The sequence below is a fragment of the Salmo salar genome, chromosome ssa16, assembly GCF_905237065.1.
Source record: "Salmo salar chromosome ssa16, Ssal_v3.1, whole genome shotgun sequence".
Taxonomy (NCBI): domain Eukaryota; kingdom Metazoa; phylum Chordata; class Actinopteri; order Salmoniformes; family Salmonidae; genus Salmo; species Salmo salar.
The window spans coordinates 15053921-15074499 of NC_059457.1; the positions used below are offsets into that span (position 1 = coordinate 15053921).

Below are 20579 nucleotides of genomic sequence, written 5' to 3' on the forward strand. Positions count from 1 at the left end.
ACCGTCACCTCTGGACTCATAATGTTGTATTATTCAGTATGGAGACATTCTACTGTAATTGTGTCTCCCCTTGGATTCTAGTTTGTTTATTTGACCCGAACATTGAAACAATGTGTGTGGGAGAGTAGGACCATGGGAGGGCTCCAAAACAACAGCCTGAAAACATGATTTATTTAATATCGAAGCCCATGTTGCCCACAGCTTGCATATAATAAAAATGTTGGTCAATGTCAGTGGTGACTTTCTGTTTTGTGTCTTAATAATTATGAAACATAAGTGCTGACCAGAAAGGAAGGCCCTTGGCTTACAGTCAGCTAGCACTGCTTCCCCTTATTACAGATGTCTTGCTAATAAATCCATAGCAGTATGCCCCCGGGGGGGGGGGAATTCTGTGGTTTGGAGAATACTTTTTCAACAAGAGGCTAATCATAGATTATCACACCCCAAATTCCCTGAGGGTCTTCATATCTCCCCACCTCTAACTATTGAATTTGTTCAATTTCGGTTGAGTTGATTTTCGCAATCAGACAACCCATCTGTTCCTCATATGCCAGAGGTACTGTTGTCTTCTGTTGTCTTCTACTTCAGCCCTGAAGCTACGAGAAAGGGGCTGAAGAGAGACTTAATTCAAGAGACTTTTGAAGGACAAGTGTCTCCCTTAAAGAATATTACCTATGCCACAAGTAGAAAGTAAAACAATTTGTTGGCTCAGCCAACCATAAAAAAGTTCCAGCAGTTTAATTCCTTTCCCTTGTGTGTATTTATTGCTAAGCTTTCGTCGGAGCCTGGTCACGGACTAGGTTTTAATTGATGCATTTTAATTTAATCTTAAACTTGCTGCTTGCCTTGTTTTCCCGACAGTTGCCGCATACATTTTACAGCGAAGAACATTGTTACAGCCATATGGGACAGGGACCTAACTTTACAAAGCCCATTCTGTTTACAGTTCAATGGCAAGGCATTGGAGAGATAAATAATGTCCTAGTATGTCTCCATCTGATGCCATGGAGAGATTACATGATGGGGATGAGACAACCCAGGGCTGGAAACAACAGGCTGACATAGCTCTCTGCACTTTGACTTTTAGACTAGTTAACTGATATACTGCATACGGTTTTCTTTAATGGAAGCTTCTCTAATGTCAAACACATATGGTGTGGTGTACGGCAGGGAAGTTCTCTAGGCCCTCTACTCGTTTCTCTTTTTACCAAGGACCTGCCATTGGCATTAAACAAAGCCTGTGTGTCCATGTATGCTGATGATTCAACCATATACATGTCAGCAACCACAGATAATGAAGTCACTGAAACCCTTAACAAGGAGTTGCAGTCTGTTTTGGAATGGATGGCCAGTAATAAACTGGTCCTGAACATATCCCAAAATAAGGGCATTGTATTTGGTACAAATCATTCCCTAAGCTCTAGACCTCAGCTGAATCTGGTAATGAATGGTATGGCTGTTGAACAAGTTGAGGAGACTAAATTACTTGGTGTTACCTTAGATTGTGAACTGTCGTGGTCAAAACATATAGATTCAATTATTGTCCAGTCATGTAGTCAAATGCTGCAAAGAAATACCTAACTAAGACCTAACTAGGTCTTTCTTGCAGCATTTGACTACATGACTGGACAATAATCAAGATAGGATAAAACTAGAGTCTGCAGAACTTGTTTTTTGGAATGTGGTGTAAAAAAAGCAAAGCATCTCTTTATTATGGACAGACCTGCAGCTGGCCCCGAACAGAGCAGCACGTCTTGCTCTTCATTGTAATCAGAGGGCTGATATAAATACTATGCATGCCAGTCTCTCTTGGCTAAGAGTTGAGGAGAGACCGACTGCATCACTTCTCACATTAATGTGTTGAAAATTCCAAATTGTTTGCAGAGTCAATTTACAGCTCTGACACACACACTTACCCTACCAGACATGCCACCAGGGGTCTTTTCACAATCCCCCAAATCCAGAACAATTTCAAGAAAGCGTGCAGTATTATATAAAGCCATTATTGCATGGAACTTCCTTCCATCAAATATTGCTCAAATGAACAGCAAACCTGGTTTAAAAAAACAGATAAAGCAACACCTCTCCCCTATTTGACTTAGATATTTTGTGTGTATGTATTGATTTTACCTTTATTTATCTAGGCAAGACAGTTCAGAACAAATTCTTATTTACAATGGCGGCCTACCCCAGCAACACTGGGCCAATTGTGCACAGCCCTATGGGACTCCCAATCACAGCTGGATATAATAGAGCCTGGATTTGAACCAGAGACTATAGTGACACCTCTTGCACTGAGATGCAGTGCCGTAGACTACTGCGCCACTCGGGTATGTAGGCTATGTGTGCCATTTTTAAATGTATGTAGTTCCGTCCTGTTCTTGTCTATTAATGTTCTGTATTATATCATGTTTCATGTTTTGTGTGGACCCCAGGAAGAGTACCTGCTGCTTTAGCAAGGACTGGGGATCTTAATAAAATACCAATTACACTCTGAACAACTCTTAGTACAGCACATGAACCTTCGCATGAATGCACTGACCTGATCTCTACACTAACTTTTGAGATGATACCTAAAATTTATATTTCAACCCTTTTAGAACCCATAGCGGCCGTCGACGGCCTTTCTTTAAATCACTACAGTGGCCGCAAACCGCCTTGTTTTTCTAACAATAATATCTGTGTCAATATCGCAAAGTTAACTTGCTAACAACCTGTTGTATTCGGGTGGCTGTTGTCATCAACCAGAAAACCGGAAACCGGGTATGCTGTCATTTGACTTTTAAAAGAAAAAATCTGTTAATTACTGAAAATGACGGCGCCGAAGCAGCCACGACTTTCACTATTGGCTGCATCTATGTTGGCTGGTGATACGGATCCGGAGAAACATCCTTGTACTTTAAAAGCGATAATGTCGAGGTGAGTGAAATAAGTAAACAGCAGATATATGTTTGGTGTTGTTGATGTTTGATGCTGTGAAACTTGGGGAATAGCTCTCAGATCAGCAAATCCTGTCATGATCGGTTGGTTGGTACAGGCGAGCACATCAGCGGTGGAGCAGGAGCTTGAATGATTGCTCTCTGTCTCATAGAAATAGTTCATGAACATCTTTTTTGTGTACCCTAACCTGTCTTATTATCCAGCAGTCGGACATAAATATGCACAACATGAACTGAGAAACAATCTGGCCACTAAGGGCTTCATAAAATAATTTGGATTGATTGATTGAAAGTTCTGTATAGCATCATGATGATAACGTTTACTGTGTGTGTGTGTGTGTGTGTGTGTGTGTGTGTGTGTGTGTGTGTGTGTGTGTGTGTGTGTGTGTGTGTGTGTGTGTGTGTGTGTGTGTGTGTGTGTGTGTGTGTGTGTTTGTAATGGGAGGCGTGCAACTGTATCGTACAATTGATTATGGAAACCCCTAAGAGGTGCTTATTAGGAAGAGTATGTGTATGGTGGAGAAAAAGAGAGGAAGGAAGAGAGAGAGAGAGAGAGGTGATCCTGACCACACTTATATCCTATTTGTTGCTTCGTTTCTGTCTGTTCTTCAAGGTCAATGAAAGCGACCAGGGCTCAGCAGCAGAAGGCAGGGAGGAAGAGAAGTTATAGATGATGGGAGGGATAGAGATGTGGAGCAAGAGGAGAGTAGAGAGAGAGGAGAGTGGAGGGAGAGAGGAAGAGGAGTGTGAAGGGGAGGAAGAAATAGGGTGCAGGCCAGGCAGCAGGCTGTTAGGCAGCCTGCCAGCTTAGTGGAGTCTGCTACTAGCACAGTCAGTGTAGTCAGCTCAGCTATCCCCATTGAGACCGTGTCTGTGCCTCGATCTAGATCGGGCAAAACTAAACATGGCAGTGTTCACCTTAGCAATCTTACTGAAATAAAGACCTCCTCCATTCCTGTCATTATTGAAAGAGATTGTGATATCTCACATCTCAAAATCGTGCTACTTAATGTTAGAGCCCTCATTTCCAAAGCAGTTATAGTCAATGAACTAATCACTGATCATAATCTTGATGTGATTGGCCTGAATGTGTTAAATGAGGCCTCTCCGCCTGGTTACACTAGTGACCATATCCCCGGCGCATCCCACAAAGGCTATCATTTACTATAGCAAATTTAAATTTAATGACTGCGTTTTCATCTTTTGAGGTTCTAGTCATGAGGAAGAGGAGAGTGAAGGGGAGGGAGAGGAGAGTAGAGGGAGAGAGGAAGGTGAGAGTGAAGTGGAGGGAGAGGAGAGGAGAGTGGAGGGAGAGAGAGAGGAAGAGGAGAGTGAATAGGAGGGAGAGGAGAGTGAAGGGGAGGGAGAGGAGAGTAGAGGGAGAGAGGAAGATGAGAGTGAATAGGAGGGAGAGGAGAGTAGAGGGAGAGAGGAAGATGAGAGTGAATAGGAGGGAGAGGAGAGTGGAGGGAGAGAGGAAGAGGAGAGTGAATAGGAGGGAGAGGAGAGTGGAGGGAGAGAGGAAGAGGAGAGTGAAGTGGAGGGAGAGGAGAGGAGAGTGGAGGGAGAGAGAGAGGAAGAGGAGAGTGAATAGGAGGGAGAGGAGAGTGAAGCGGAGGGAGAGGAGAGTGGAGGGAGAGAGGAAGAGGAGAGTGAAGAGGAGGGAGAGGAGAGTGGAGGGAGAGAGGAAGAGGAGAGTGAATAGGAGGGAGATGAGAGTGGAGGGAGAGTAGAAGAGGAGAGAGGAAGAGGAGAGTGAAGAGGAGGAAGAGGAGAATGAAGAGGAGGAAGAGGAGAGTGGATGGAGAGGAAGGGGAACAAGCAGAGGGAGAGGAGAAAGCAGAGGAAGCAGGGAAAGGGGAGGAGGGAGAGCACACCTGATAGGGGAGCCTATGTTTCCACCATTCACCCTTGTACCACACAGCTGGGACCTAAAGTCACAGTGGCAGGGGTTTTGGAGTTGTTTTAAAAGTGGTAGGACTCTGTTTTTCTTTCAGATATGGTGTTTAACGCCAACCTGTCCGCCACCACATCCAATTCACTGAATTATTGAGGAAGTAGGCTACTATTTCTACATTTTGTGTCAGGCCTAGTCTGTACTAAGTCTTATTGAGAGAGGTGATCTACATTTTTATATCGTTTTGGAATAGTTGTTTGCAGAAGTAAGAATCACCGTCAATCAAATATTCTACTTTGTGTGAGTTTTGAAATACTTTCTGAATATTGTCCTCTGGTCACATTTTTTATTATTTATAAAATATTTATATGTAAATAATATTTATAAGTATAATATATTATACTTGGTACATTCTGTGTGAATAATTTAGTCAAATTTACTACAGTTGAAATATTCCAGGGTTTTTTGTTGTGCCGACTGTTAATCGTTTTTTGATAGTGAGTGTCTTTACACAATGGAAGACGACATTAGTGTAATTCCTATTGACATGAATGTAGTGTCATATTAAATAAGAGGTTATGCTCTTTAAAAGTAAGTTAACTTGTAATTGTAATTTGTTCTCTGTTTTTGAGCTATGTCTGTTTGTTTGAAATGTGTGAGAAAATTAGCTTTATCTTGAAAATTCTCAGTAATCTACAGCAGCATTGTCAAATTATTTTGGGGTCTAAAGGGTTAAGACAGACAAAGGAAGCCAATGATAGATCTAGATGTACCTACATTCTATGTGTGATTACATTTTATTTAACCTGCATGTCAGTCTGTAGTTTAACAAGGAAGTAAGATTCCGGCAGAAGTTTCTCCAAGAAGGCTTTATAAACAGAACAAGAGTAATGTATTGATCTACGAGACTTAACTCTTTGACACGTACGCTCAAACCGGTGTGATCATTCTACAGTGGTCCCTGCAGCGTACGCTCAAACCGGTGTGATCATTCTACAGTGGTCCCTGCAGCGTACGCTCAAACCGGTGTGATCATTCTACAGTGGTCCCTGCAGCGTACGCTCAAACCGGTGTGATCATTCTACAGTGGTCCCTGCAGCGTACGCTCAAACCGGTGTGATCATTCTACAGTGGTCCCTGCAGCGTACGCTCAAACCGGTGTGATCATTCTACAGTGGTCCCTGCAGCGTACGCTCAAACCGGTGTGATCATTCTACAGTGGTCCCTGCAGCGTACGCTCAAACCGGTGTGATCATTCTACAGTGGTCCCTGCAGCGTACTCTCAAACCGGTGTGATCATTCTACAGTGGTCCCTGCAGCGTACTCTCAAACCGGTGTGATCATTCTACAGTGGTCCCTGCAGCGTACGCTCAAACCGGTGTGATCATTCTACAGTGGTTCCTGCAGCGTACTCTCAAACCGGTGTGATCATTCTACAGTGGTCCCTGCAGCGTACGCTCAAACCGGTGTGATCATTCTACAGTGGTCCCTGCAGCGTACTCTCAAACCGGTGTGATCATTCTACAGTGGTTCCTGCAGCGTACTCTCAAACCGGAGTGATCATTCTACAGTGGTTCCTGCAGCGTACTCTCAAACCGGTGTGATCATTCTACAGTGGTCCCTGCAGCGTACTCTCAAACCGGTGTGATCATTCTAAAGTGGTCCCTGCAGCGTACGCTCAAACCGGTGTGATCATTCTACAGTGGTCCCTGCAGCGTACTCTCAAACCGGTGTGATCATTCTACAGTGGTCCCTGCAGCGTACTCTCAAACCGGTGTGATCATTCTACAGTGGTTCCTGCAGCGTACTCTCAAACCGGTGTGATCATTCTACAGTGGTCCCTGCAGCGTACGCTCAAACCGGTGTGATCATTCTACAGTGGTCCCTGCAGCGTACTCTCAAACCGGTGTGATCATTCTACAGTGGTCCCTGCAGCGTACGCTCAAACCGGTGTGATCATTCTACAGTGGTCCCTGCAGCGTACTCTCAAACCGGTGTGATCATTCTACAGTGGTTCCTGCAGCGTACTCTCAAACCGGAGTGATCATTCTACAGTGGTTCCTGCAGCGTACTCTCAAACCGGTGTGATCATTCTACAGTGGTCCCTGCAGCGTACTCTCAAACCGGTGTGATCATTCTAAAGTGGTCCCTGCAGCGTACGCTCAAACCGGTGTGATCATTCTACAGTGGTCCCTGCAGCGTACTCTCAAACCGGTGTGATCATTCTACAGTGGTCCCTGCAGCGTACTCTCAAACCGGTGTGATCATTCTACAGTGGTTCCTGCAGCGTACTCTCAAACCGGTGTGATCATTCTACAGTGGTCCCTGCAGCGTACGCTCAAACCGGTGTGATCATTCTACAGTGGTCCCTGCAGCGTACTCTCAAACCGGTGTGATCATTCTACAGTGGTTCCTGCAGCGTACGCTCAAACCGGTGTGATTAGAACACTTATTGAGAACGTCCAGTTTCGATTGACGCAACAGTCAGCGTTTGAGCTGGCCACACTGTTTTTTTAACAGAAACATTTTGCTCAAACACAGTCCTTACAAAGTTATGTCCTGATTGTGACCAGTTTATTTGTGTGGAGAGTGGGGATATTTCATGACGCCTGATCCAGTCCAATTTCAGACGGCCTTTGAATTAGTGAATAGAGCAGCACAGTGTTTCTTCCTATCCAAACAATTTACCACATCATTTGAAACCAGTGTTGCTGCAAGCGCCAGAGGAACTATCGCTAATCACTTAAGTCGTTTCTGAACATTGATCAGCACATTTACACAATCAAATCTCAATTTCCATGCACCGTAGTGATGCACTGCCCAGTTTATGATTGCCATTGTAGAATGCAATAGCATGGTTAAGGTTTCTCATTGATTTCTGTTCTAGCTCCTTGTGCAGAGTCCTCCAGGCATGTTTCCATTACACGTCAATTCTACCCAGATAAGTACCTGGACACAAGTCATGGTATCTTGTTGTCATGGAGCTCCGTTGACTAGGGTTTTCATGGCAGGGTAAGGAGGTACAGTAGAAGCTAAATTGATCGTGGCACATGTGATCATGGGATCCCTCCTTTCCACTGCCTCTGCCTCCCTCAGCCCTCATAGCATTCCGTGGAATGGGACCTGCCATTGCTCCTTCCCCGTGGCATTCCTGGGTGGTGGCGTCATGTCCCGTGGCATGCCCCGGTCCACGTCCTCCACTAGGCCTCTGTGTGAGGAGAGGCGGGTAGTGAATCTGGCATTGGGGCTGGACCGCTGGAGGGGCTAGAGGGGCCACAGCACCAATGCAGCTGTTGGGGATTTGTGGACTGAAGTTATCCTGCTGTACTCGGAGCAGGATTAAGCAGGGACAACAGCAGAGGAGCCCTGGCCTCAGAGACCCTGGAGAGAGGGCACCGCTGGGCCCTGACGATGAGAATGGAGGAACGTGCAGGGTCGTATTGGAGAGGACAAGGCGAGGAAGGACAGCTGTTGAACCCAATGCCCGCTACTTGAGGAGAAGGATCCCAGAGCCCTGCCTCCAAGCTGTGTTAACCCATTGTGATGAAGGCCCTGTAGTAAAGACATTTGGTTCTGACCGGAGGGCTTATTCTGAGAGCATCTCTGAGAGCATCTCAGCACTCTGAAATTAAGAAATGATCCCCTCATCTCATCCCCTCATCTCATCCTGTGCTTCGTTCCATTTCCCGCGTCTTTTAAATGGGACTGGAATGGAGTTTGGGCCTGTACGTGTGTGCTTAATTGTACACGTGCGTGTATGTGTGTGTGTGTGTGTGACCCAGGCCCTAGTTAGAGGCCCAGCTGACTGCCCCCCTGTGCCACAGTGACGTCCCCCTGCTGCCACCCTCACAGCTGGAGGGGCTCTGTGATAGGGGCAGCTGCCTGCCTCCCCTCTCTCCCCTTGGGCTAATTATACCACAATACAACTTACAACAGGCCATGGTCCAATCAACACCTCCTTCCAGCTTTCTTATTAGAACAAGGCTACTTTCCCTCCAGTCTCCAGTGAGTCTCTACGGCTCTCCACTGCTAGCAGGACCACAGCCCTTCTACCAAGGCACGACCGCTGCACCAAAGCATTTACCACTTCCGGCCCTTTCACTTGCTTGGAGAACCACCACACACTTATGCATACACATGTGCTATCACACGCACACACACACACACACGGCCGTGAGTGATCACGGCCCGTGCCCAATTACAGCGGGCCTGTGTATAGCACTACGGGTCATACGGTTTATATAGTAGCATCTCCTCAGTAGATCTCTACTCCTCAGAAGGCTGACCGGCTGACCTTTCCACCCCCACATCATTAATCTCCTCTGGTCACACACAGGGGAACATGCTACAATGCCGTGTGGAAATGTTGCTCTAGCAGTTTCTTAAACATGTGCTGATGGCCATCCTTTTCCTTGGTTTGTGTTTATAGCTAGATGTCCAGCGGCTGTCCACACTCTCTGAGGAGGAAATGGGCTGCTCCAAGTAATTGCGAGTAATTACATAGTCTTATTAGGTATTGTCATTGAAGCCAACATTCATTTGGGTCACTAATGGGACAGAATAACTATTTTGTTATGCAGACTCTCTTGTGCTCCTATTGCTGTCTCGCTCTCTTGCTCTTTCAATCTCTTGCTCTCTCGCTCTCTGTATTTCTCTCTCTATCTCTCTCTCACACACGGGTATGCACGCACACACACGCACACTTTTTGAAATGCCAGTCCATGAACTCTAAGACCTTTTAAAGTTTCTCCTCTTGATTGAGAGCTAAAGCTGGTAGAATGCAGCCTTGCCTTCACTTTTACTTTATCAAAAGATGAAGATGGCGATGAAAAGACAAAAAAGACAAAATAATAAGTTAACAATTTAACACATTCGAACAAGGACAGGGTTCAAACTCAAATGGGTTCAAACTCAAATGGTGTCATATCTGTGTGTGTGTGTGTGTGTGTGTGTGTGTGTGTGTGTGTGTGTGTGTGTGTGTGTGTGTGTGTGTGTGTGTGTGTGTGCGTCGTGTGTGCGTGCGTGTGTGCGTGCGTGCGTGCGTGCGTGTGCGTGTGTGTGTGTGTGCGTGCGTGCGTGTGTGTGTAGTCTATAGCTCCATATCTGACTGTTAAGATAGAGGACCCGGCAGCCTAGTTGGTGTGGAGATGCAACAGTTGAGATAAGCACCAGACAAGTCAGAGGTTCAGCTGCAAAAAATGGTGGAATGTATTTTACAGTGCAGCCAGGTGATGAGAGAAGACTAGATCCAGAGTTACTAAATATACAAATTATTAAAAATATAAAACCTTGGGACTCCCGAGTGGCGTAGTGGTCTAAGGCACTGCATTGCAGTGCTAGCTGTGCCACTAGAGATTCTTGTTAGAGTCCAGGCTCTGTCGCAGCCGGCCCCGACCGGGAGACCCATGGGGCGGCGCACAATTGGCCCAGCGTCGTCCGGGTTAGAGGAAGGTTTGGCCGGCAGGGATGTTCTTGTCCCATCGTGCACTAGTGACTCCTGTGGCGGTCTGGGCGCAATGCACGCTGACACGGTCACCAAGTGTACCACAGAAAAGTGATACACCTATTAATTTACAGTTTAAGTAGATTAATGGTATATTGATTATGCCCCAAAATAGTGTCCATTTTTATCACTGATTTAATATAGGCCATTATATTTTCGACAAAATACAAACTGTTCCTTTCTAGCAATAAAGGTTTTTGCTTTGTTAAGAGATGGCACTCCCTAAACCGCCTCACCCATTTGAAGAAATGTGTCGGTGAAAGTGGCTGTGTACGAATACCCATACTAGCGTACTACATACTTAAATTGCATAGTATGTACTCATTGTCGTGTACTATTTGGCACGTACTGTTTAGTAAAAAGTATGCAGTATACAATTCCTGCAACGTATTACTTTTGCCGCATTCAAGACAACTGGGAACTCATAAAGAAAACAAGCTCAGACTGGGAAAAATCGTGATGTCAGTTATTTTCAAGACGGAGAAGACAGAGGTCTAGGATGATGCCGGAGTTTCCGACTTGTAATTCCGAGTTGGATGACAGTTCAAAATATTTTTTATCAGTCGGAGCACGTTTTTTCCCGAGTTCCCTGTTGTCTTGAACGCACCATCAGTTACAGGTTGGCATATGAACTGGAAAGGATTGTATGTAGCCCAAACCACTGACCTATCACTATAGCTGAGTGCCAGAGTGTTGTTGTTTTGGGCTAAGTAGATAAGTAGCTAGTGTTTGGAACAATGAATTTGGAGTTAACTTGAGTTAACCGTACTGCCCTACCAAGCTAAAAGGCAGTAACTGCTCATTTGTTTGAAAATACACGCTTAATCATGTGGACAAGTAACCTGCCTCTATTGTATTGTGTTTTGGAGAAAATGGGGGTCATGTTAGCAGTAACTGCATAAGGTTACTGCGAAACCAAGGTAAATAAAAGTAATTTTTCTCAGAACCACGATATGAGCAGTTACTGCCTTTTTGCTTGGTAGGGCAGCGTAGGCCTAAGCATGTATCAATTGAAGACTTACCTGAAGCTTGAGAAGAATGGGAGATGCAGTAGAAGAATGCAGTGCTGAGGCAGAGGACGCGTAATGAGAATGACTGGCTAGCTACTACTTTGAACTGTGTGTGGTGAGCTTTCTGGTGCCCAGAGCTGCGGCATCACCCAAGTGCGTGCCATACTTTGTGAAGGAGAAGTCCAGTGGCTACACAACTCAGGATGGTTCCCAGAGTAGCTAACCCTCTACAACATCGTCACCAGACTCCATCTTCGTCAACCATCTCTCTGACTACCTTCCTCTGATCAAGCCATAAACTGCACTCAAAGATCTGGCCCTATTGGTTGACCTAGCGAACTATAGCTAGGCTACTCATGACAATGTATTGATTGTTTTTTTGCTATTAATGCGCTTTGAGATGAAAAGAGCGAAAGAGCTTATTATTATACCAAAGATAGTGTATTTAGTTTATTAGAGCAAAAACCTCTGATGAAGGCCAAGAGGCCGACATGTACGCTTCAATAAAAAAGTCATACTAGCAAGAGCAGTCTGTTTTTAAACAATGAATTCTAAAAAAGAATTCAAAGGCACTAAAAAGTCATTTTTTGTTTCATTTGTTTTTGTTTTAAGTAAGTTACAGCCTATATGCGCAATTTATAGACTATAATGATTTAATACAACAACATGTTGTTTAAAAGATGAGTGTTTTATGTCCCTACCAGCCTATTGTGTCGCACTCGCAAATGCTTCACAATGTATTTCTTTGTAAACTATAGCCTTGAAATAATTGAAATAATAAAGCCTAAATAATTCATTTTAGTCTCCATGTCTGGCTCCTGACCTATTTAGAGTGTTTATATGCTGTTTAATATGACATGTAGCCTATGTGAAATATTGTGCGCTTCTTACATTCACCTTTTCATGTTTATTCAAATACTTTTCATTCAAATCATATGGTTTGGTGTCAAAACTTCAAAACCAAATGGTAGGTCCAGTTAGTCATAAAAAATAGATGTTGGTTAAATTGTGATTCTGGAATGTTTGGAGTGTTTTTTTCCCTGTGAGCACGGAGCGGTTTAGAGGAGCAGTTGGAAAGGACGTGGCGAGACGGAGCCTGCTCCATGAGTAATGAGTGGGATTTCCAACCGCTCTGATCAATATACCCAGTCACTCAAAGATACAGGCTTCTTTCCTAACTCAGTTGCCGGAGAGGAATGAAAGTGCTCAGGGATTTCACCATGAGGCCAATTGCGACTTCAAAACAGTTACAGAATTGAATGGCTGTGATAGGAGAAAACTGAGGCTGGATCAACAACATTGTAGTCACTCCACAATACTAACCTAATTGATAGAGTTAAAAGAAGGAAGCCTGTACAGAATATCCATCCTGTTTGCAACAAGGCACTAAAGTAATACTGCAAAACTTTTTGTCCTGAATACAAAGTGCAATACATTACTGAGTACCACTCTTCAGTGGGGGCTGTGTCATGTTATGGGTATGCTTGTAATCTTTAAGGACTGGGGAGTTTTCCAGGATAAAAAATAAATGGAATAGAGCTAAGCACAGGCAAAATCCTAGAGGAAAACCTTGTTGAGTCTCCTTTCCACCAGACACTGGGAGATTAATTCACCTTTCATCAGGACAATAACCTAAAACACAAGGCCAAATCTACACTGGAGTTGCTTACCAAGAAGACAGTGAATGTTCCTGAGTGGCCGAGTTACAGTTCAGACTTAAATCTACTTGAAAATCTATGGCAAGACCTGAAAATGGTTGTCTAGCAATGATGTACAACCAACTTGAGCCTGAAGAATTTTGAAAATAATAATGGGAAAATGTTGCGCAATCTAGGTGTGGAAAGCTTTTAGATACTAACCCAGAAAGACTCACCGCTGTGATCTCTGACAAAGGTGCTTCTACAAAGTATTGACTCAGGGATGTGAATCCTTATGTAAATTACATATTTCATTTTCAATACATTTGCAAAAATGTCTAAAAGCGTGTTTCACTTTTTCATTATGAGTATTGTGTGTAGATGGGTGACAAAAAACATATATTTAATCAATTTTGAATTCAGGCTGTAACAACAAAATGTGGAATAAGTCAAGGGGTATGAATACTTTCTGAATGCACTGTATATCATACACTTACATGAATGTGCTGGTGAAGCAAAGGAAATAGACGGGAAAATGTTTTTGCCCTCAGAGAAAGGTGGATCTGTATTAGCCAAGTACAGCACAACAACACATGTCACATCCCATGTATGTTTGTTTATGGTTCTCCCACTTATTTTTTTACCAATGAAGATGACAGCTGCCCCTCCAGCTAATGTAGATCCTGAAAAGACATAAGATGAAGTACAACATTAACCAAAACATGAGCAAAGTAGATCTGTGTGAACTTTCTCTAGATAGACTGCCACACACTTTATCAAATTGGAGTGCCAAGGTTAAACAGTAACAAGTACAGCTTACCATTACTTTCACCATAAAAGGTTGTGTGCAATGAAACTAGCTAGACCCATTCATGTTGTAACCGTTTAGGTAGAAACTAATATTGCATCGCCATGAACATTACAATCAGAATCCGCTCAACACAGATAAACCAACGTGACAAACCAGGAGAGCTAGAAGAAAAGTGTTAGGACCACAGTGGAAAATAGGAATGTACGACACAGTTCAGTGGACTAGAGTACAGTAAAGTACAGTATGGTGCGTACAGTAAAGCAGTTAAATTCAATAGAGTACTGTACAGTACAGTTTAATTCAGTAGAGTATATTAGAGTACAGTACGGTATAGCATAGTAGAGTTTAAGTCAGTACAGTACAGTAGAGTTCAGTAGAGTACAGTTTAGTTCAGTACAATACAGTACATTATACTGTAATGTACTATGCTCTACTGTACTGTAGTGAACTATACTTTACTTTTCTTTACTTTATAGTACTCTACTGCTATTGTATTGTACTGTAGTGTACTCTACTGTACTAAACTTTTTTTCCCTGTACTGTATTTTAATGTACTGTACTCTACTGTGCTCGACTGTAGTGTGCTGTAACGTGCTGTCCAAATGTGTGAAACATAGATGTCTATGTTTGGATCAGAGTTTGTGTCTGGACCAAAATTGAACTGAACCAATCATAGATGTCTATGTTTTAGCCAAATCAAGGCTGGTCTAGACCGGACCAAATCTGAACCAATCACAGACGTCTATGTTATGGCACACAATAATTCCACCATCCCAGTCACCCTACACCCACTCCAATTTGCATACCGCCCCAACATATCCATAGATGATGCAATCTCAATTGCTCACTACACTGCCCTCACCCACCTTGATAAGAGGAACACCTACAGTTGAATTCAGAAGTTTACATACACTTTAGCCAAATACATTTAAACTCAGTTTTTCACAATTCCTGACATTTAATCCAAGTAAAGATTCCCTGTCTTATGTCAGTTAGGATCACCACATTAATAGTAGAGATAATTATTTATTTCAGCTTTTATTTCTTTCATCACATTCCCAGTGGTCATAAGTTTACATACACTCAATTAGTATTTGGTAGCATTGCCTTTAAATTGTTTAACTTGGGTCAAATGTTTTGGGTAGCCTTCCACAAGCTTCTCACAATAAGTTGGGTAAATTTTGGCCCATTCCTGCTGACAGAGCTGGTGTAACTGAGTCAGGTTTATAGGCCTCCTTGCTCGCACACGCTTTTTCTATAGGATTGAGGTCAGGGCTTTGTGATGGCCACTCCAATACCTTGACTTTGTTGTCCTTAAGCCATTTTGCCACAACTTTGGAAGTATGCTTGGGGTCATTGTCTGTTTGGAAGACCCATTTGCGACCAAGCTTTAACTTCCTAACTTCCTGACTGATGTCTTGAGATGTTGCTTCAATATATCCACATAATTTTCTAATATATCCACGATGCCATCTATTTTGTGAAGTGCACCAGTCCTTCCTGCAGCAAAGCACCCCCACAACATGATGCTGCCACCCCCGTGCTTCACGGTTGGGATGGTGTTCTTCGGCTTGCAAGCATCCCCCTTTTTCCTCCAAACATAACGATAGTCATAATGGCCAATCAGTTCTATTTTTGTTTCATCAGACCAGAGGACATTTCTCCAAAAAGTACAATCTTTGTCCGCATGTGCAGTTGCAAACAGTTGTCTGGCTTTTATTATGGCGGTTTTGGAGCAGTGGCATCTTCCTTGCTGAGTGGCCTTTCGGGTTATGTCGATATAGGACTCGTTTTACTGTGGCTATAGATACTTTTGTAGCTGTTTCCTCCAGCATCTTCACAAGGTCCTTTGCTGTTGTTCTGGGATTGATTTGCACTTTTCGCACCAAAGTACGTTCATCTCTAGGAGACAGAACGCGTCTCCTTCCTGAGCGGTATGACGGCTGTATGGTCCCATTGTGTTTATACTTGCGTGCTATTGTTTGTACAGATGAACGTGTTACCTTCAAGTGTTTGGAAATTGCTCCCAAGGATGAACCAGACCTGTGGAGGTCTACAATTTTATTTCTGAGGTCTTGGCTGATTTCTTTTGATTTTCCCATGAAATCAAGCAAAGAGGCACTGAGTTTGAAGGTAGGCCTTGAAATACATCCACAGGTACACCTCCAATTGACTCAAATTATGTCAATTAGCCTATCAGAAGCTTCTAAAGCCATTACATAACTTTCTGGAATTTTCAAGCTGTTTAAAGGCACAGTCAACTTAATCTATTTAAACTTCTGACCAATAGGCCTACTTTACTCGTCAATAAAAACAAATACCTATTTTGCATAAATATCAGCGTTTCTGATGAACATTGAAAATCAAATGGAAACCAAAATATGTATAGGGACGCAACCTTTGCCTTAAGCCGTGAACTTGACCGGCGTGCACTCACCTATAGTAAGCCAGTGCTTATACATGGGCCTTGGTAAACAGCAATTGAACTGCAAGAAAATCCAATTTTCTAATATATCCACGATGCCATCCACCTATCGTGTGTAGAGACCGGCGGTCCCTGTTGTTGTCGTTAAAACATTGTTTGATTGGTTGACAAGATGAACTCTGCTCATTGGTCAGCCATGAAAGGCCGCCGTGCGTGGTGCTCGCTCCCGTGCGCCGCTCACCTCGAACCGCGCCGCTTGCAAAACTGCTTGCTTTTTTTGCAGCCCGCCACACTGAAGTCTATGAGACCTTCGCCGCTTACCGCGGCCCATCTGTAAGCACCTTTAAGTAGAACATGTTGGCGATGCCAAACAAAAGAGAAACAATGCAAAACATTTCTGAATAAATGACATCCTTACCAGACTCTGGCTTTCCTGTAGCTTACTTTACGCGATTACATAGCAAAATGTTTAAAAGTAGCGAAAGCATAGTTCATTTAGCGAGTTGTAGGCCAACCAAACAATCAGGCTGTTTGTGTGGCTCACCAGTGCATCATCACAGAGTCTTGGTGTTTCTGTATGACTGTGTATAAGTATCCCCATATGCTGATGATCTATTCTACAGCCAGGTGATACAGGGACTTCCATTCCGATATCGACCCATATTGTCCCTGGAGGGGAGATGACACGACTATATTGGAATAGTTGGTTGGCACTGCCGAGGCTGTTGCCATTCTGCTGCTATTGTAGAACAGCCCCCCAAATGATAAAAGGAAACGGGAGATGCCATTGCTCATCATAAAATGGAAATAAAAGGCAGTGGCTGGGCCATCATAAGTCATCATACAGGGGGAAGAAACCTGGCCTGCGTATATGATTGGGGCTGTAGATCAGCCTGTAGACTCCTGCTGCACTTCTCATTTGAAGGTGTTCATGAAGTGCCATCATTCATTCTGCAGAGCAAGTGCTGGCCTTTGATATTTTTTTGGTATTTTGCCATGCCTGCTGAGTGACACTGCGTGTGTGTGAGAGGGAGAGGAAATAAATGAATCAGATACAGAAGCTACAATATTGGTATGCACTATATGTGTACATGAGTGTGTATACATCTTGTTATCCAATCCAACACGTCACCCTTACTTCTCCCCTTCTCAGTATTTTGCCGCAGTGCTCAAGGTCACACGCGCAGCATCTGGAGTTTTGTCTGGGGAGCTTAGCTGAAGCACTGTCCACTCTGCTCTTTGAAAAACAACGAGCAGCTATTTACTGTAGTCTCTCAAGCTGTGGTGTTGATGCTCTATAAATTTGAAGGCTAGCCTGTGGAATACATCTAGCCATTTTTATATACCGGGTTTTATTGTGTTTTACAGGCCTGGCCCTCTTTATAAATAGGATGTTATTATTAATGGACTGTGGTGTGGAAGAGCAAGTAGAGGGCTGACTGAGTTTGTGTGTTTGGCAGGCTTCAGGGCTGCCTGACCTGTGACTGAGGAACAGAGGAACAGACACAGTCTTCATCTCCCCCCCAGAGGAAAGGTAAGACCACACCCTCACACACACACACACACACACACACACACACACACACACACACACACACACACACACACACACACACACACACACACACACACACACACACACACACACACACACACACACCTCCCGTCTTTTCAAAGGGAACGAGACTTTGTAATTACACCAACCAGAGATGTAATGCCACTGCTCTCGCCGCGTTTCAGTCTCACGTGGATGTGTGTGTTCAATTAGTACTGTAGCCAGCATTAGCTTCTCTAGCTCAGCCCCCTCTGCTCTGATATCACAGTGCGCCGTTGCACCTTTGACAGCCCTACTGCTTGCTCTGCAGTGTGTCTTACAGAAATAGCATGGTATAATCTTGTTCAGTTTACAACCAACACTCCCCAGTCAGTTGTGCTCTGATTCCCCAGGCCTTCCAAGGTGTAAGGGCCAACCTGTGTCCGGCTAGATCAAGGCGGAGGGTAGCTGAACTGTCAGGCTCGGCGGCTGCGGTGCCATTCATGTGACGCAATGAGAGGCCCTTAGCTCCGAGGTGTCAGTTCCATAGCAGAGAGATCAGCAGAATGGGGGGATAGGGGGTTTGGGGATGAAGGGGTCAAGGATCTGTGCATTACTCCCACACTGCCCCTGGTAATGCATACAAACGTCCCCTTCTGGGCTTGGTGGTTTGCAAGAGGTGTGTGTGTGTGTGAGGCAGAAAGATATAGTGAGTGAGTGAGTGAGTGAGTGTGACTGGGCAATCCATGTACTATATGTACAGGTAACTGCCAAAATAAAGGAAACACCAACATAAAGTGTTTTGGGCCACCACGAGCCGCCAGAACAGCTTCAATGCACCTTGGCATAGATTCTACAAGTATCTGGAACTCTATTGGAGGGATGCGACACTATTTTTCCTTGAAAAATTCCATCATTTATTGACGGTGGGGGAAAACGCCCTCAGTAACCTCTGCAGAATCTCCCATAAGTGTTCAATTGGGTTGACATCTGATGACTGAGACCGCCATGGCTTACATCGTTTTCATGCTCATCAAACCATTCAGTGACCACTCGTGCCCTGTGGATGGGGGCATGGTCATCCTATGGGGGCATAGCCACGGTAGCCAAATAATGGCCAAAATAATGGCCTGCCCAGCGTTTTTATACATCACCCTAAGCATTCTGGGATATGAATTGCTTAATTAACTCAGGAACCACATCTGTGTGGAAGCACCTGCTTATCAAAAGGGGACCGTGGCGTTCTCCCAGTGAAAAAGTACGCTTTATGCAACATCTTTTTGAGTGCCGATCCCACAGACTTTTTTCCTTGTCTAGAGGCACCTACATTCAATATATTTTGTATCCCTCATTTACTCAAGTGTTTCCATTATTTTGGTAGTTACCTGTATGTACAGTCGTATGAAAAGGTTTGGGCACCCCTCTGAGGCTGCATAATAATTTACTCTGTCGTCACAGAAAATGATCACAGTGGCATGCCATTCATTTTCTAATAAAAGCTGAATACTGGGGTATTGTCCAGACAAAGTTTTTTAGTGTAGCAATATTAAGTTGTATGAAATTAAATCAGATGTGAAAAACAGGCTATGCAAAAATTTGGGCACCCTTGTCATTCTGTTGATTTGAATACCTGTAACTACTTAGCACTGATTAATTGGAACACACAATTGGTTTGGTGAGCTCATTAAGCCTTGAACTTCATAGACAAGTGCATCCAATCATGAGAAAAGGTATTTAAGGTGGCCAATTGCAAGTTGTTGTTCTCTTTGACTCTCCTCTGAAGAGTGGCAACATGGGGGCCTCAAAACAACTCCAAATGACCTGAAAACAAAGATTGTTCAACATTATGGTTTAGAGGAAGGCTACAAAAATCTAGCGCAGAGATTTAAGCTGTCAGTGTCCACTGTGAGGAACATAGTGAGGAAATAGAAGACCACAGGCACAGTTCTTGTTAAGGCCAGAAGTGGCAGGCCAAGTAAAATATCGGAGAGGCAAAGGCGAAGGATGGTGAGAACGGTCGAAAACAGTCCACAGACCACCTCCAAAGACCTACAACATCATCTTGCTGCAGATGGTGTCACTGTGCATCGTTCAACAATTCAGCGCACTTTGCACAAGGAGAAGCTGTATGGGAGAGTGATGCGGAAGAAGCCTTTTCTGCACACACGCCACAAACAGAGTTGCTTGAGGTATGCAAACGCACATTTGGACAAGCCAGCGTCATTTTGGAATAAGGTGCTGTGGACTGATGAAACAAAGATTGAGTTATTTGGTCATAACAAGGGACGTTATGCATTGCAGCAAAAGAACACAGCTTTCCAAGAAAAACATTTGCTACCCACAGTAAAATTTGGTGGGGGTTCCATCATGCTGTGTGGCCAGTGCCAGTACTGGGAATCTTGTTAAAGTTGAGGGTCACATGGATTCCACTCAAAATCAGCAGATTCTTGCGAATAATGTTGAAGAATCAGTCACAAAGTTGAAGTTACGCCGGGGCTGGATATTTCAACAAGACAACGACCCAAAACACTGCTCAAAATCTACCCGGGCATTTATGCAGAGGAACAAGTACAATGTTCTGGAATGGCCATCCCAGTCCCCAGACCTGAATATCATTGAGAATCTGTGGGATGATTTGAAGCGGGCTGTCCATGCTCGGGCAACCATCAAACCTAACTGAACTGGAGATGTTTTGTAAGGAGGAATGGTCCAAAATACCTTCATCCAGAATCCAGACACTCATTAGAGGCTATAGGAAGCATCTAGAGGCTGTTATTTTAGCAAAAGGAGGCTCTACTAAATATTGATGTGATTTTTCTATTG

The 20579-nt window shown here is 43.9% G+C and overlaps 1 protein-coding gene across 2 annotated transcripts in view; it reads left to right on the forward strand.

Annotated features, from left to right (window-relative positions):
- tspan9a (tetraspanin 9a) overlaps positions 1-20579 on the forward strand; it is a 288735-nt gene that overhangs the window by 64432 nt on the left and 203724 nt on the right. For both annotated transcript variants that reach the window (XM_014147922.2, XM_014147923.2), the window contains one exon: positions 17683-17756. The gene's annotated coding sequence lies outside the window, so the exon portion shown is untranslated. The remainder of the gene's footprint in view (positions 1-17682; positions 17757-20579) is intronic.